Source organism: Salvelinus fontinalis, chromosome 5 (genome assembly GCF_029448725.1).
Source record: "Salvelinus fontinalis isolate EN_2023a chromosome 5, ASM2944872v1, whole genome shotgun sequence".
In the NCBI taxonomy this organism is placed as follows: domain Eukaryota; kingdom Metazoa; phylum Chordata; class Actinopteri; order Salmoniformes; family Salmonidae; genus Salvelinus; species Salvelinus fontinalis.
This window is the reverse complement of record NC_074669.1, coordinates 64,857,578-64,870,602: the sequence shown is the minus strand read 5'-3', so window position 1 is coordinate 64,870,602 and position 13,025 is coordinate 64,857,578. Positions and strand designations below refer to the sequence as shown.

At 48.1% G+C, this 13,025-nt stretch overlaps 1 protein-coding gene across 2 annotated transcripts in view; it reads left to right on the top strand.

The window, feature by feature from the left end:
• The window catches only part of ptpn9b (protein tyrosine phosphatase non-receptor type 9b), a 75,639-nt gene that overhangs the window by 52,904 nt on the left and 9,710 nt on the right, over positions 1-13,025 (top strand). The window lies entirely within an intron of this gene.

Here is a 13,025-nt window from a genome sequence, read left to right as displayed (position 1 = left end):
TTTAACCTCACCAACACTGACTGGCTGGGTTTAACCTCACCAACACTGACTGGCTGGGTTTAACCTCACCAACACTGACTGGGTTTAACCTCACCAACACTGACTGGGTTTAACCTCACCAACACTGACTGGGTTTAACCTCACCAACACTGACTGGGTTTAACCTCACCAACACTGACTGGGTTTAACCTCACCAACACTGACTGGGTTTAACCTCACCAACACTGACTGGGTTTAACCTCACCAACACTGACTGGTTTAACCTCACCAACACTGACTGGGTTTAACCTCACCAACACTGACTGGGTTTAACCTCACCAACACTGACTGACTGGGTTTAACCTCATCAACACTGACTGACTGGGTTTAACCTCACCAACACTGACTGACTGGGTTTAACCTCACCAACACTGACTGACTGGGTTTAACCTCACCAACACTGACTGACTGGGTTTAACCTCACCAACACTGACTGACTGGGTTTAACCTCACCAACACTGACTGGGTTTAACCTCACCAACACTGACTGGGTTTAACCTCACCAACACTGACTGGGTTTAACCTCACCAACACTGACTGGATTTAACCTCACCAACACTGACTGACTGGGTTTAACCTCACCAACACTGACTGACTGGGTTTAACCTCACCAACACTGACTGGGTTTAACCTCACCAACACTGACTGGGTTTAACATCACCAACACTGACTGGGTTTAACCTCACCAACACTGACTGACTGACTGGGTTTAACCTCACCAACACTGACTGGGTTTAACCTCACCAACACTGACTGGGTTTAACCTCACCAACACTGACTGACTGGGTTTAACCTCACCAACACTGACTGACTGGGTTTAACCTCACCAACACTGACTGACTGGGTTTAACCTCACCAACACTGACTGGGTTTAACCTCACCAACACTGACTGGGTTTAACCTCACCAACACTGACTGGGTTTAACCTCACCAACACTGACTGGGTTTAACCTCACCAACACTGACTGGGTTTAACCTCACCAACACTGACTGGGTTTAACCTCACCAACACTGACTGACTGGGTTTAACCTCACCAACACTGACTGACTGGGTTTAACCTCACCAACACTGACTGACTGGGTTTAACCTCACCAACACTGACTGACTGGGTTTAACCTCACCAACACTGACTGACTGGGTTTAACCTCACCAACACTGACTGACTGGGTTTAACCTCACCAACACTGACTGGGTTTAACCTCACCAACACTGACTGGGTTTAACCTCACCAACACTGACTGGGTTTAACCTCACCAACACTGACTGGGTTTAACCTCACCAACACTGACTGACTGACTGGGTTTAACCTCACCAACACTGACTGGGTTTAACCTCACCAACACTGACTGGGTTTAACCTCACCAACACTGACTGGGTTTAACCTCACCAACACTGACTGGTTTAACCTCACCAACACTGACTGGGTTTAACCTCACCAACACTGACTGGGTTTAACCTCACCAACACTGACTGGGTTTAACCTCACCAACACTGACTGGGTTTAACCTCACCAACACTGACTGGGTTTAACCTCACCAACACTGACTGGGTTTAACCTCACCAACACTGACTGACTGGTTTAACCTCACCAACACTGACTGACTGGTTTAACCTCACCAACACTGACTGACTGGTTTAACCTCACCAACACTGACTGACTGGTTTAACCTCACCAACACTGACTGACTGGGTTTAACCTCATCAACACTGACTGACTGGGTTTAACCTCACCAACACTGACTGACTGACTGGGTTTAACCTCACCAACACTGACTGACTGGGTTTAACCTCATCAACACTGACTGACTGGGTTTAACCTCACCAACACTGACTGGGTTTAACCTCATCAACACTGACTGACTGGGTTTAACCTCACCAACACTGACTGGGTTTAACCTCACCAACACTGACTGGGTTTAACCTCACCAACACTGACTGGGTTTAACCTCACCAACACTGACTGGGTTTAACCTCACCAACACTGACTGGGTTTAACCTCACCAACACTGACTGACTGACTGGGTTTAACCTCACCAACACTGACTGACTGGGTTTAACCTCACCAACACTGACTGGGTTTAACCTCACCAACACTGACTGGGTTTAACCTCACCAACACTGACTGACTGGGTTTAACCTCACCAACACTGACTGGGTTTAACCTCACCAACACTGACTGGGTTTAACCTCACCAACACTGACTGGGTTTAACCTCACCAACACTGACTGGGTTTAACCTCACCAACACTGACTGGGTTTAACCTCACCAACACTGACTGACTGGGTTTAACCTCACCAACACTGACTGACTGGGTTTAACCTCACCAACACTGACTGACTGGGTTTAACCTCACCAACACTGACTGACTGGTTTAACCTCACCAACACTGACTGACTGGGTTTAACCTCACCAACACTGACTGACTGGGTTTAACCTCACCAACACTGACTGGGTTTAACCTCACCAACACTGACTGGGTTTAACCTCACCAACACTGACTGACTGGGTTTAACCTCACCAACACTGACTGACTGACTGGGTTTAACCTCACCAACACTGACTGACTGACTGGGTTTAACCTCACCAACACTGACTGACTGACTGGGTTTAACCTCACCAACACTGACTGGGTTTAACCTCACCAACACTGACTGGGTTTAACCTCACCAACACTGACTGGGTTTAACCTCACCAACACTGACTGGCTGGGTTTAACCTCACCAACACTGACTGGCTGGGTTTAACCTCACCAACACTGACTGGCTGGGTTTAACCTCACCAACACTGACTGGGTTTAACCTCACCAACACTGACTGGGTTTAACCTCACCAACACTGACTGGGTTTAACCTCACCAACACTGACTGGGTTTAACCTCACCAACACTGACTGGGTTTAACCTCACCAACACTGACTGGGTTTAACCTCACCAACACTGACTGGGTTTAACCTCACCAACACTGACTGGGTTTAACCTCACCAACACTGACTGGTTTAACCTCACCAACACTGACTGGGTTTAACCTCACCAACACTGACTGGGTTTAACCTCACCAACACTGACTGGGTTTAACCTCATCAACACTGACTGGGTTTAACCTCACCAACACTGACTGACTGGGTTTAACCTCACCAACACTGACTGGGTTTAACCTCACCAACACTGACTGGGTTTAACCTCACCAACACTGACTGGGTTTAACCTCACCAACACTGACTGGATTTAACCTCACCAACACTGACTGACTGGGTTTAACCTCACCAACACTGACTGACTGGGTTTAACCTCACCAACACTGACTGGGTTTAACCTCACCAACACTGACTGGGTTTAACCTCACCAACACTGACTGACTGACTGGGTTTAACCTCACCAACACTGACTGGGTTTAACCTCACCAACACTGACTGGGTTTAACCTCACCAACACTGACTGGGTTTAACCTCACCAACACTGACTGGGTTTAACCTCACCAACACTGACTGACTGGGTTTAACCTCACCAACACTGACTGACTGGGTTTAACCTCACCAACACTGACTGACTGGGTTTAACCTCACCAACACTGACTGACTGGGTTTAACCTCACCAACACTGACTGGGTTTAACCTCACCAACACTGACTGGGTTTAACCTCACCAACACTGACTGGGTTTAACCTCACCAACACTGACTGGGTTTAACCTCACCAACACTGACTGGGTTTAACCTCACCAACACTGACTGGGTTTAACCTCACCAACACTGACTGGGTTTAACCTCACCAACACTGACTGACTGGGTTTAACCTCACCAACACTGACTGACTGGGTTTAACCTCACCAACACTGACTGACTGGGTTTAACCTCACCAACACTGACTGACTGGGTTTAACCTCACCAACACTGACTGACTGGGTTTAACCTCACCAACACTGACTGACTGGGTTTAACCTCACCAACACTGACTGGGTTTAACCTCACCAACACTGACTGGGTTTAACCTCACCAACACTGACTGGGTTTAACCTCACCAACACTGACTGGGTTTAACCTCACCAACACTGACTGGGTTTAACCTCACCAACACTGACTGGGTTTAACCTCACCAACACTGACTGGGTTTAACCTCACCAACACTGACTGGGTTTAACCTCACCAACACTGACTGGTTTAACCTCACCAACACTGACTGGTTTAACCTCACCAACACTGACTGGGTTTAACCTCACCAACACTGACTGGGTTTAACCTCACCAACACTGACTGGGTTTAACCTCACCAACACTGACTGGGTTTAACCTCACCAACACTGACTGGGTTTAACCTCACCAACACTGACTGACTGGTTTAACCTCACCAACACTGACTGACTGGTTTAACCTCACCAACACTGACTGACTGGTTTAACCTCACCAACACTGACTGACTGGTTTAACCTCACCAACACTGACTGACTGGGTTTAACCTCATCAACACTGACTGAATGGGTTTAACCTCACCAACACTGACTGACTGACTGGGTTTAACCTCACCAACACTGACTGACTGGGTTTAACCTCATCAACACTGACTGACTGGGTTTAACCTCACCAACACTGACTGGGTTTAACCTCATCAACACTGACTGACTGGGTTTAACCTCACCAACACTGACTGGGTTTAACCTCACCAACACTGACTGGGTTTAACCTCACCAACACTGACTGGGTTTAACCTCACCAACACTGACTGGGTTTAACCTCACCAACACTGACTGGGTTTAACCTCACCAACACTGACTGACTGACTGGGTTTAACCTCACCAACACTGACTGACTGGGTTTAACCTCACCAACACTGACTGGGTTTAACCTCACCAACACTGACTGGGTTTAACCTCACCAACACTGACTGACTGGGTTTAACCTCACCAACACTGACTGGGTTTAACCTCACCAACACTGACTGGGTTTAACCTCACCAACACTGACTGGGTTTAACCTCACCAACACTGACTGGGTTTAACCTCACCAACACTGACTGGGTTTAACCTCACCAACACTGACTGACTGGGTTTAACCTCACCAACACTGACTGACTGGGTTTAACCTCACCAACACTGACTGGGTTTAACCTCACCAACACTGACTGGGTTTAACCTCACCAACACTGACTGACTGGGTTTAACCTCACCAACACTGACTGACTGGGTTTAACCTCACCAACACTGACTGGGTTTAACCTCACCAACACTGACTGACTGGGTGTAACCTCACCAACACTGACTGGGTTTAACCTCACCAACACTGACTGACGGGTTTAACCTCACCAACACTGACTGACTGGGTTTAACCTCACCAACACTGACTGACTGGGTTTAACCTCACCAACACTGACTGACTGGGTTTAACCTCACCAACACTGACTGGGTTTAACCTCACCAACACTGACTGACTGGGTTTAACCTCACCAACACTGACTGACTGACTGGGTTTAACCTCACCAACACTGACTGACTGACTGGGTTTAACCTCACCAACACTGACTGACTGACTGGGTTTAACCTCACCAACACTGACTGGGTTTAACCTCACCAACACTGACTGGGTTTAACCTCACCAACACTGACTGGGTTTAACCTCACCAACACTGACTGGGTTTAACCTCACCAACACTGACTGACTGGGTTTAACCTCACCAACACTGACTGACTGGGTTTAACCTCACCAACACTGACTGGGTTTAACCTCACCAACACTGACTGGGTTTAACCTCACCAACACTGACTGACTGGGTTTAACCTCACCAACACTGACTGGGTTTAACCTCACCAACACTGACTGACTGGGTGTAACCTCACCAACACTGACTGGGTTTAACCTCACCAACACTGACTGGGTTTAACCTCACCAACACTGACTGACTGGTTTAACCTCACCAACACTGACTGACTGGTTTAACCTCACCAACACTGACTGACTGGGTTTAACCTCACCAACACTGACTGACTGGGTTTAACCTCACCAACACTGACTGACTGGGTTTAACCTCACCAACACTGACTGACTGGGTTTAACCTCACCAACACTGACTGACTGGGTTTAACCTCACCAACACTGACTGGGTTTAACCTCACCAACACTGACTGACTGGGTTTAACCTCACCAACACTGACTGACTGACTGGGTTTAACCTCACCAACACTGACTGACTGACTGGGTTTAACCTCACCAACACTGACTGACTGACTGGGTTTAACCTCACCAACACTGACTGACTGGGTTTAACCTCACCAACACTGACTGACTGGGTTTAACCTCACCAACACTGACTGGGTTTAACCTCACCAACACTGACTGGTTTAACCTCACCAACACTGACTGGTTTAACCTCACCAACACTGACTGGGTTTAACCTCACCAACACTGACTGGGTTTAACCTCACCAACACTGACTGGGTTTAACCTCACCAACACTGACTGGGTTTAACCTCACCAACACTGACTGACTGGGTTTAACCTCACCAACACTGACTGACTGGGTTTAACCTCACCAACACTGACTGACTGGGTTTAACCTCACCAACACTGACTGGGTTTAACCTCACCAACACTGACTGACTGGGTTTAACCTCACCAACACTGACTGACTGGGTTTAACCTCACCAACACTGACTGACTGGGTTTAACCTCACCAACACTGACTGGGTTTAACCTCACCAACACTGACTGGGTTTAACCTCACCAACACTGACTGGGTTTAACCTCACCAACACTGACTGGGTTTAACCTCACCAACACTGACTGGGTTTAACCTCACCAACACTGACTGACTGACTGGGTTTAACCTCACCAACACTGACTGGGTTTAACCTCACCAACACTGACTGGGTTTAACCTCACCAACACTGACTGGGTTTAACCTCACCAACACTGACTGGGTTTAACCTCACCAACACTGACTGGGTTTAACCTCACCAACACTGACTGACTGGGTTTAACCTCACCAACACTGACTGACTGGGTTTAACCTCACCAACACTGACTGACTGGGTTTAACCTCACCAACACTGACTGACTGGGTTTAACCTCACCAACACTGACTGGGTTTAACCTCACCAACACTGACTGGGTTTAACCTCACCAACACTGACTGACTGGGTTTAACCTCACCAACACTGACTGACTGGGTTTAACCTCACCAACACTGACTGGGTTTAACCTCACCAACACTGACTGGGTTTAACCTCACCAACACTGACTGACTGGTTTAACCTCACCAACACTGACTGACTGGGTTTAACCTCACCAACACTGACTGACTGGGTTTAACCTCACCAACACTGACTGGGTTTAATCTCACCAACACTGACTGGGTTTAACCTCACCAACACTGACTGACTGGGTTTAACCTCACCAACACTGACTGACTGACTGGGTTTAACCTCACCAACACTGACTGACTGACTGGGTTTAACCTCACCAACACTGACTGACTGACTGGGTTTAACCTCACCAACACTGACTGACTGACTGGGTTTAACCTCACCAACACTGACTGGGTTTAACCTCACCAACACTGACTGGGTTTAACCTCACCAACACTGACTGGGTTTAACCTCACCAACACTGACTGGGTTTAACCTCACCAACACTGACTGACTGGGTTTAACCTCACCAACACTGACTGGGTTTAACCTCACCAACACTGACTGGGTTTAACCTCACCAACACTGACTGGGTTTAACCTCACCAACACTGACTGGGTTTAACCTCACCAACACTGACTGACTGGGTGTAACCTCACCAACACTGACTGACTGGGTTTAACCTCACCAACACTGACTGGGTTTAACCTCACCAACACTGACTGGGTTTAACCTCACCAACACTGACTGGGTTTAACCTCACCAACACTGACTGGGTTTAACCTCACCAACACTGACTGGTTTAACCTCACCAACACTGACTGGGTTTAACCTCACCAACACTGACTGGGTTTAACCTCACCAACACTGACTGACTGGGTTTAACCTCACCAACACTGACTGACTGGTTTAACCTCACCAACACTGACTGGTTTAACCTCACCAACACTGACTGACTGGGTTTAACCTCACCAACACTGACTGACTGGGTTTAACCTCACCAACACTGACTGGGTTTAACCTCACCAACACTGACTGGGTTTAACCTCACCAACACTGACTGACTGGGTTTAACCTCACCAACACTGACTGACTGGGTTTAACCTCACCAACACTGACTGACTGGGTTTAACCTCACCAACACTGACTGACTGGGTTTAACCTCACCAACACTGACTGGGTTTAACCTCACCAACACTGACTGGGTTTAACCTCACCAACACTGACTGGGTTTAACCTCACCAACACTGACTGGGTTTAACCTCACCAACACTGACTGACTGACTGGGTTTAACCTCACCAACACTGACTGGGTTTAACCTCACCAACACTGACTGGGTTTAACCTCACCAACACTGACTGGGTTTAACCTCACCAACACTGACTGGGTTTAACCTCACCAACACTGACTGGGTTTAACCTCACCAACACTGACTGGGTTTAACCTCACCAACACTGACTGACTGGGTTTAACCTCACCAACACTGACTGACTGGGTTTAACCTCACCAACACTGACTGACTGGGTTTAACCTCACCAACACTGACTGACTGGGTTTAACCTCACCAACACTGACTGACTGGGTTTAACCTCACCAACACTGACTGACTGGGTTTAACCTCACCAACACTGACTGACTGGGTTTAACCTCACCAACACTGACTGACTGGGTTTAACCTCACCAACACTGACTGACTGGGTTTAACCTCACCAACACTGACTGACTGGGTTTAACCTCACCAACACTGACTGACTGGGTTTAACCTCACCAACACTGACTGACTGGGTTTAACCTCACCAACACTGACTGACTGGGTTTAACCTCACCAACACTGACTGACTGGGTTTAACCTCACCAACACTGACTGGGTTTAACCTCACCAACACTGACTGGGTTTAACCTCACCAACACTGACTGACTGGGTTTAACCTCACCAACACTGACTGACTGGGTTTAACCTCACCAACACTGACTGACTGGGTTTAACCTCACCAACACTGACTGGGTTTAACCTCACCAACACTGACTGGGTTTAACCTCACCAACACTGACTGGGTTTAACCTCACCAACACTGACTGACTGGGTTTAACCTCACCAACACTGACTGACTGGGTTTAACCTCACCAACACTGACTGGGTTTAACCTCACCAACACTGACTGGGTTTAACCTCACCAACACTGACTGACTGGGTTTAACCTCACCAACACTGACTGACTGGGTTTAACCTCACCAACACTGACTGACTGGTTTAACCTCACCAACACTGACTGACTGGTTTAACCTCACCAACACTGACTGACTGGTTTAACCTCACCAACACTGACTGACTGGGTTTAACCTCACCAACACTGACTGACTGGGTGTAACCTCACCAACACTGACTGGGTTTAACCTCACCAACACTGACTGACTGGTTTAACCTCACCAACACTGACTGACTGGGTTTAACCTCACCAACACTGACTGACTGGGTTTAACCTCACCAACACTGACTGGGTTTAACCTCACCAACACTGACTGGGTTTAACCTCACCAACACTGACTGACTGGGTTTAACCTCACCAACACTGACTGACTGACTGGGTTTAACCTCACCAACACTGACTGACTGACTGGGTTTAACCTCACCAACACTGACTGACTGGGTTTAACCTCACCAACACTGACTGACTGGGTTTAACCTCACCAACACTGACTGGGTTTAACCTCACCAACACTGACTGGGTTTAACCTCACCAACACTGACTGGGTTTAACCTCACCAACACTGACTGGGTTTAACCTCACCAACACTGACTGACTGGGTTTAACCTCACCAACACTGACTGACTGGGTTTAACCTCACCAACACTGACTGGGTTTAACCTCACCAACACTGACTGACTGGGTTTAACCTCACCAACACTGACTGACTGGGTTTAACCTCACCAACACTGACTGGGTTTAACCTCACCAACACTGACTGGGTTTAACCTCACCAACACTGACTGGGTTTAACCTCACCAACACTGACTGGGTTTAACCTCACCAACACTGACTGACTGACTGGGTTTAACCTCACCAACACTGACTGGGTTTAACCTCACCAACACTGACTGGGTTTAACCTCACCAACACTGACTGGGTTTAACCTCACCAACACTGACTGGGTTTAACCTCACCAACACTGACTGGGTTTAACCTCACCAACACTGACTGGGTTTAACCTCACCAACACTGACTGGGTTTAACCTCACCAACACTGACTGGGTTTAACCTCACCAACACTGACTGGGTTTAACCTCACCAACACTGACTGACTGGGTTTAACCTCACCAACACTGACTGACTGGGTTTAACCTCACCAACACTGACTGACTGGGTTTAACCTCACCAACACTGACTGACTGGGTTTAACCTCACCAACACTGACTGACTGGGTTTAACCTCACCAACACTGACTGACTGGGTTTAACCTCACCAACACTGACTGACTGGGTTTAACCTCACCAACACTGACTGACTGGGTTTAACCTCACCAACACTGACTGACTGGGTTTAACCTCACCAACACTGACTGACTGGGTTTAACCTCACCAACACTGACTGGGTTTAACCTCACCAACACTGACTGACTGGGTTTAACCTCACCAACACTGACTGACTGGGTTTAACCTCACCAACACTGACTGACTGGGTTTAACCTCACCAACACTGACTGACTGGGTTTAACCTCACCAACACTGACTGACTGGGTTTAACCTCACCAACACTGACTGACTGGGTTTAACCTCACCAACACTGACTGACTGGGTTTAACCTCACCAACACTGACTGGGTTTAACCTCACCAACACTGACTGGGTTTAACCTCACCAACACTGACTGACTGACTGGGTTTAACCTCACCAACACTGACTGGGTTTAACCTCACCAACACTGACTGGGTTTAACCTCACCAACACTGACTGGGTTTAACCTCACCAACACTGACTGGGTTTAACCTCACCAACACTGACTGGGTTTAACCTCACCAACACTGACTGGGTTCAACCTCACCAACACTGACTGGGTTCAACCTCACCAACACTGACTGGGTTTAACCTCACCAACACTGACTGGGTTTAACCTCACCAACACTGACTGGGTTTAACCTCACCAACACTGACTGGGTTTAACCTCACCAACACTGACTGGGTTTAACCTCACCAACACTGACTGGGTTTAACCTCACCAACACTGACTGGCTGGGTTTAACCTCACCAACACTGACTGGGTTTAACCTCACCAACACTGACTGGGTTTAACCTCACCAACACTGACTGACTGGGTTTAACCTCACCAACACTGACTGACTGGGTTTAACCTCACCAACACTGACTGACTGGGTTTAACCTCACCAACACTGACTGGGTTTAACCTCACCAACACTGACTGGGTTTAACCTCACCAACACTGACTGGGTTTAACCTCACCAACACTGACTGGGTTTAAACTCACCAACACTGACTGGGTTTAACCTCACCAACACTGACTGGGTTTAACCTCACCAACACTGACTGACTGGGTTTAACCTCACCAACACTGACTGACTGGGTTTAACCTCACCAACACTGACTGACTGGGTTTAACCTCACCAACACTGACTGACTGGGTTTAACCTCACCAACACTGACTGGGTTTAACCTCACCAACACTGACTGGGTTTAACCTCACCAACACTGACTGACTGGGTTTATCCTCACCAACACTGACTGGGTTTAACCTCACCAACACTGACTGACTGGGTGTAACCTCACCAACACTGACTGGGTTTAACCTCACCAACACTGACTGGGTTTAACCTCACCAACACTGACTGGGTTTAACCTCACCAACACTGACTGACTGGTTTAACCTCACCAACACTGACTGACTGGGTTTAACCTCACCAACACTGACTGACTGGGTTTAACCTCACCAACACTGACTGACTGGGTTTAACCTCACCAACACTGACTGGGTTTAACCTCACCAACACTGACTGGGTTTAACCTCACCAACACTGACTGGGTTTAACCTCACCAACACTGACTGGGTTTAACCTCACCAACACTGACTGGGTTTAACCTCACCAACACTGACTGGGTTTAACCTCACCAACACTGACTGGGTTTAACCTCACCAACACTGACTGGGTTTAACCTCACCAACACTGACTGGGTTTAACCTCACCAACACTGACTGGGTTTAACCTCACCAACACTGACTGACTGACTGGGTTTAACCTCACCAACACTGACTGGGTTTAACCTCACCAACACTGACTGGGTTCAACCTCACCAACACTGACTGGGTTTAACCTCACCAACACTGACTGGGTTTAACCTCACCAACACTGACTGGGTTTAACCTCACCAACACTGACTGGGTTTAACCTCACCAACACTGACTGGGTTTAACCTCACCAACACTGACTGGGTTTAACCTCACCAACACTGACTGGGTTTAACCTCACCAACACTGACTGGCTGGGTTTAACCTCACCAACACTGACTGGCTGGGTTTAACCTCACCAACACTGACTGGCTGGGTTTAACCTCACCAACACTGACTGGCTGGGTTTAACCTCACCAACACTGACTGGGTTTAACCTCACCAACACTGACTGGGTTTAACCTCACCAACACTGACTGACTGGGTTTAACCTCACCAACACTGACTGACTGGGTTTAACCTCACCAACACTGACTGACTGGGTTTAACCTCACCAACACTGACTGGGTTTAACCTCACCAACACTGACTGGGTTTAACCTCACCAACACTGACTGGGTTTAACCTCACCAACACTGACTGGGTTTAACCTCACCAACACTGACTGGGTTTAACCTCACCAACACTGACTGGGTTTAAC